The sequence below is a fragment of the Balaenoptera physalus genome (assembly GCF_965194825.1).
Source record: "Balaenoptera physalus genome assembly, chromosome: 7".
In the NCBI taxonomy this organism is placed as follows: Eukaryota; Metazoa; Chordata; class Mammalia; order Artiodactyla; family Balaenopteridae; genus Balaenoptera; species Balaenoptera physalus.
Genome location: NC_138886.1, coordinates 52771691 through 52778579, shown reverse-complemented (window position 1 = coordinate 52778579; position 6889 = coordinate 52771691). Strand labels below are relative to the sequence as shown.

Sequence of the window (6889 nt, the reverse complement as noted above, 5' to 3'; positions counted from 1 at the left end):
CTGCAGGAAAGAAAGAATTTGTCCAGTTAGTGATGAGAGGTGAAGTTAAAAAGAGGTCATGAGGCAACACCTGGGCCAGGTAAGTTATAAGTAGAAATCATGAGTAAGCAGAGGACAAGAGTGCTGTGCTAAGTAACGATGGAGATATTCTATAAGAGGGAAAAATGATCAGCTTGTCCCCAATTGACCTAAATCCTCGTCAGCTGGCCAGTTCCAGACCATGTGCAATCCCTTTAATAAACCAAGATAAAAATTAGGATACACAGTGCTCACTGTATCATAGGCAGAATCATAAATGTATGTAAAAAGGCACTGAATTCAGTCCTCGTATTAAGTTTTTGCTGGTATTTATTGTGTAGATCCTTATAAACGCTGAGCAGAAGAATGGACAAATGTTTTCAATGGGAACTTCATAAATGAGGCAGAACATGCTTCACATGGCCATTTCTTAGATTAATTCTTAACTGTAATAGCCTTGTATTATTAAATAATTCAGAGAAGACATTTTACTGGGAGCTACGTATTCATGGTTCAGGTATGCAGCTTTTCGAGAATTCAACCTCAAATAAAAGTCAGAGAATCTTTGAGTCTCCTTCACATATGTTATCAAAGGCAGCTGTGTGACAAAATTATAAATCAGATTTCCTATTTCTCACATCTTCTATAGCCTGAGCTAGGATTCAACACAATTATTGTTGTTTTTCTGGTGATAACAACTAAGCAAGGTACTACCTTAAAAGAAAATGTCAAAAACGTAATATTTCCGTAGATTCCTGTAACATGCAAGGTAATTTTGTTTACGGTCTCCCATCGGAGCCTCTTAACTTTAGGAGATAGGCAGGCATTACAATCCCCATTTTTCAAATGAGAACACTGAGGCTCAGAGAGAAGGTACCTTACTTTTTATTAACACAGAATATGGGAGTTGGGACTTCAACCCTAGTAATGATAAGAATGACAGCTAAGATTTACTGAGCCATAACCATGTGTCAGGTACTGTGGTAAGCGTATATTATTCCCATTTTATGGATGAGAAAACTGAGAGCTCTCTTAGCCCAAGATGCTATCGAATGAAGAGGTAAAGTTTTAAAAATGCTGATCTTAAAATTTATACGTGTCTTGGGGAGCTTCGAGTGAGTCAGTAGTTGAAAGTTAGATAGTGAGAGAGTAAAGAAAGCTAGTTGCATAGGGCCTGGAGGCAGAACACCAAGGTGAGTTAGTTCAGGTAGGGACAGGGAGTCCCAGAGACACATTATCTACCAGAGTCAGGCCACTTAGGAGTGACCGGAGAATGGGAACCTGCCATTTCTCCAGACTGAGAAAATACTTCTGAAAAAAGGGACTTGCTAATGAGGTACTGGGTGGAACCCGGGGAAGAGAGATGCAGCAACCTGGACTTTAGGAAGCTATGTGTATGGTGCCTTTACCCCCAGATTGAGAGAATATCTCCTGGTTTTCCGGCATGCATAGGCTCTCCCCTAGGGCTGTTGAAAAGACTGAGTGAACCAGATATTCAGCCAAATAGAGGACAAGTAGGAAGAGCCAGTTACTGAATTCGACTGAGATACTGGGGTGTCAATGAATAGTTTGTCTTTGCTATAAAACTATCCATCTGATTACAGCTTGGACCTTCAAGACTTGCTTACACTTCAAGAATTTAACCTCAGGCCCTACGTGACTACATGTTGCAGAAAAGTCCCTTGACTGGTGGCAGTTAGTGTCACTAGCAGTGAATTCGGCTAGTAACTAGCAGTGTCTTCTGTTTTGGGATACCTGAACTGGCGTCATCATTCCCTAAAAAGAAAACACAACAAGATGACTTTCTAAGGCATTTGGGTCAACCAAGCATTTGTTGTAATGAAAGACATCCTGGGGCTTCGCAACCGTTAAGTTTGGAATCACCTCTATATCATTTCCAGAAACCTACCTATATCCTTTCGCTCCCACGGCTACGATCTTTTAGACTGCGAGACCAGCGTAATCTTATACCTGAATTACAGCAATCGTTTTGTGACACGTGGAGTTCCTCAGGCTTCCTGCCACCCCATCTTCTCATTGTCTCTCGTGGATTTCCCCCTGTCTCAAGGCTTCAGTTACACAAAGGAACTACATCCCCATCTGCAGGCCCAGGTCTCTCACAGGATCTGACTTCACATCTGCCAACTGACCATGCTCCCTTGCATAGCCCACCAGCATCTCAAACTCAATATACTTAAGACGGGACTATTATCTTCCTATTCCCTTTGCCTAAACCGACTGCTCAGACATGCAAGATTTGGGTCACTGCCTTTCTCTTGCACAAGCCAGAAGTCTTGGGTGTTATCTTCCAGTCTTCTCTCTCCCTCACTGGTATAATGACTTAGGATGACCGGACTTGATATGTCCATGCCCACCTCTTCAGGCTAATGCACTCTCTAAATGGCAACAAGAAGGAGCTTTCTAAAAATGCAGATCTGATCCCATCCTTCCTCCAGTATAAAAACTTCTTCATTGCTTCCTATGCTTTCAGGATAAAATGACAACTCCTTAGAGTGATAAGAGGTCCTTGCACATGTGGTGCCTGCTATTGCTTTCCTCCCAGCCTAACTTTCCATCACCTCCATACCTTTAACTCCTTTGTGTGTGCTGCTCCTTTGTGTGCCTCAGCCTTTGCTCTTGCCATTTCCTTTGCTAGCACCTATCAGTATCACCTGCCACTTCTTTGACTCATGTTATCTTTCAAGTCCCAGCTTAGATGTTGCCTCATCCAGAAACCCTTCCTTGATTCTAGAGACTGGGGCAGGCATTCCTTCTGTGAGCATTCACCGTCAGTACTTACTACAGTCCGCTGAGATTGAATCTTTTTCCTCCTTCACTGGGCTGTAAATACCTTAAGGCAGGTACTTGTTTATTCCCAATTGCAAAGCAGTGCTTAGCACAGTGTCTGACACAGGGTTGATATTCCCGTTGTTTATATTATGCACACTGTATCCAAAATACCTACCTATCGATTGAATAATAATGACATCAATATAAATTCAGTGAGTAAATGAAGCCTTATTTTAGGTTTCCCAAATGCATTCTACTAATATGAAGGGAGTTGAGAACTGTTGCATATCTTCTTGTAATCTTTTGTCCCAGAGGCATTTTAATGGAAATTTGAGTCATTCTTTTCAAATTCACTTTCATTTACTTTACAAAATGACTTCAGCACCTGTCTCATTCTCTCTTTCCATACCATTTTTAGAGGCTTTAACATTTCTGTTAATAACTTGGTTCAGACTCGGCCTCAGGCCTCAACCACACCAGCTGCCCATACCAGAGACAACACAATTATGCAAAACTTTTGCACGTTTGAGATCTGAAATTCTGACCTTTTCCCTCGGAAACACCACCTCCATTTCTTCCATTCTCTCACCACCAGAGTCAGCATGTCAAATGCCTTCTGGCTCCTTGAAGCTTTCCAGGTTGTGGAATCCAGATCACCTGTTGAGTCACCTTGCTTCTCTGGGATGGACCTTGCAGCCAGCCATTTCAATGATATGTTTGCTATCAAATCCAAATCCCGCATTCTCCTTATACTGTATCATTCATCCATTATGAATGACTTCCAAGAGGACTTTCTCTTCTCACATCCTTAGACTGCTGCAAGCTTCTGCAGAAAATAATGAAAACATGTTGATTAGGTCAGTAAATGTTTTGTGTAATCTCATCAGCTGGACCCTAACAGAACCAAGAACAATAAAAAAGAATCTCTCTGATTCATCTTGTTGTTTACACCCTATCGAACCCATCACAGCCGCTCCAAACCCTCTCCCCTCTTTAAGTCCCCAGCAGAGGACTTTCCTTACTTTGTTAGAGATCTTTGTCCATAAAGCCATTAGAATCATTGGGCTAGATTTCCACTTATCACCCTTCCTGTTCTAAAATCTTACCAATGGAAGAAGCCAAGCCGTTGGGAAGAGAGGTTCCAGGAAAGAGATGGAAGCTGAACCTGATTGAGAGTAAGACGACTCCTTTCCTGAAAATGAGAGAAAAGGACAGAGATAAAAAGGGAAAACATGGGGAAATATGGAGAGAATTTGATGTAGAAAAAAGTTGAGTTTAGATAGTAGACATCCAATGTCCTCACTTTCTCCAAAGAGATTTATTTGATAGAAAGATTCTTGGAGTGGCCATTGGAAGACTTGCTACTTCATTTCATTTTGCCTCAATATCTCCCTCACCCAAACAAAAGAGTTGAACCTGGCCTCTAAGATGTCCTCTAGCACTAACGTCCTAGGATTCAAGCGGACCTTCTGAGCATCACAAAAGTTCTCCATAGAGGTGTGTAGGTAGGTGGTACAAAAGATGTTGGGAATGTGTAAGGGCATTTTGTGGTTATGCAATGACAGAGATGCCTCCTTGGCAATTAGTGAAAGGGAATTGACAATGTGCAGGATCTACTTCCACAAGAAAGCATTGTCCCCTGCCCTCAGAAATGCTGATGGAACCTCTTCACACTACTGCAATCACACTGTAGAAATTCCGAAGACAGAGATCATTCATTCCACTTTTTGAGATCTCTTGGCAGTGACTCTTTGGGACCAGCTGAGTTTGTACTAGGTGATCAATAAAGGCTTGTGAAAAAAATTCCGTGTCCTTGCAAAGTTGTACATGATGTGAATTTTTGTAACTCTACTGATGATTTCCCATTGACATACATTTTAATTTCAGAGGCGCTTTATCTTTGCTTCTGATTGACTTTTAATTGGCAGTGAGTCCTAACACAGAGAAAGCTCAGTTATTAAAATGGAACCCTGCAGGGAATCCATTTGTAAAGCAATAAATCCTTTTATAGTGTGAATAATCACCCATTAATTGATCTGGCTTGTAAATTTGAATTTTCAGATGCTACTTTTTTTTTTTTTCCTTAAATGTGGGCACAACTATGGTCTCCTCATTATAACCTTAGAGTTCAAGAAGGGTCCAACATGTATGACAGTTTTTCTATTTTACAACTCAGTCCTTTTTAGTGACTTCCAGGCTTTCCCTTCAGTTAATTCCTTTTATAGGAAATCTTGAACAATTCTATCTAAATAATGATTTGTTGCTTGTGAAACTATTGGTCTGCTCACTTTTTTAAAAAAAATACATTAGAGAAACTATTTGTCTCCAGGGATCTCTAGGCAACTTGCAGATTTAAAAATCCTCTTCATTCCTAGAGGGTTTCCCTTAATATAGAAAGATTCTATTCCACCTTTTACCATTTATGAAATGGAGTCACAGAACGGCCAGCAGAACACAACTACACAAGTGTCTGTGGCTGAGATGACAACAGAATTCAGATCACCTCACCTCTTATTAAAGAATGCATCATGACTACAGAATATTTTCTGAGTTCTGAGGAACTGTATTGAGGATGGCTTTCTGGGACTGACAGGATACTGTTCTGAGAAATGGTCACTTCAGTGAGTCACCTCGGAGAGTGGTCCAGGTGTCTGTCTGTATGGCCGATTCTAACAAATTCCATCCCTAGCCTATTTTCCAGAAATGAACTCCATTACATTATGTTTTCCATCGGTAAACCCAAGCTTGATAATATTCCGTCCTGCTGCTTTGGGTATTATAACAGTTCATGCAGAAAGTACTGGATTAGCCTCATCACAGATGATGATGGGGGATATAAATGTGCACAGAATATTATTACCAATAATTATAGAGGGAATATTTATCCTAGTGTTCAATACATGATGCTCACAGTGTAGGTTATAACGAAAAGAATCTCAGATGGTTTGAAGATACCTGTTTCTGAAGTAATAGTACCATAGGGGTCTTGGGGAACATTAATTAACATTTAGCATAACTACAGGAGGGTTTTTTATTTAAGGTTGCTATGGTACACTTTTTTTCCCTGTTTCTATTTCAGCTTTTTTTCTGCCCCTTTCAGATTGACACGGGCATCATTCTCTATATTTTCCTTCTATTATTCTGTCCTTGACTTATTAATCCATCATTTTACTTGGATGGATTAAAGTTTCTCTAATGTATTTTAAAAAATGTTTTCAAATGTTAGATATGAGCTGTGATATTTGTCTTGGCTAGCAAAATAAATGGGATGTGAATATTCACTCAGAATGCATCTTTCTTATGTTCTTTTATGTCTCCAAGAGAAACCTGGGAGACACGCCTCCTTCTGACTTCATTCTCCTTTGACTAACCCCCTCCCTATAGATAACATAGCATGATCCTGAAAGCTGGTTAATTATTTCCCCATCCAGATGGGAGGGGGAAGCAAGGAGGGAACATAGAGGTTTATCAGAAAAACAGAAGTGATGCTACATCAGCACAGAAGCCTCTCCACCCAAAGAGAGTGGATTACAAGCTAGAAAGAGACAATAACATTAAAAGCAATATTTCTGTCATGAGGCCTTCTCAGAGCTGTGAAACTAACCTGCTTGTATTTTTTTTTCCTACAGCCCATAAAAGGGATCACAGACAGAAAATACAAATCCCATAGGCTGCTATTATGCTGATGACAGTGAAGAAGGGGGAAAATTGTTTCATTGCTGAATCGCAGATATAATTATGATATTTTATATATTTTGCAGTCTGTACCAAAGAGTTGTATTAATATCTACTATGCCCTATAGTGGGAGAGAAGTTAGCACCTTAGTGCATGGCATTCAGGCTCTGATTTTGCTAAGATTGAATCCCCCTGGCTATTTACTAATATGAATTTTGTAGTTAAAGGAAAATTCAGAAGCAGGTGATAATGGTTGCATCTCTTGCAGGACCAGCTGATTCATACAAATCATTTGTACCAGCACAGGGAATGAAGCTAATTGCACTTGGACAATGTGTCTTTCACTGCCAAGATCTGCAGCCCAAGTCTAACTGCTTACTTCAGCCAAAGATGGATACAATGGGG

At 40.3% G+C, this 6889-nt stretch overlaps 1 long non-coding RNA gene across 1 annotated transcript in view; it reads right to left on the bottom strand.

Moving 5' to 3' along the window:
- The window catches only part of LOC309664985, a 342649-nt gene that overhangs the window by 52726 nt on the left and 283034 nt on the right, over positions 1-6889 (bottom strand). The window contains exon 4 of the long non-coding RNA XR_014266119.1: positions 3354-4000. This is a non-coding gene — a long non-coding RNA (uncharacterized lncRNA). The remainder of the gene's footprint in view (positions 1-3353; positions 4001-6889) is intronic.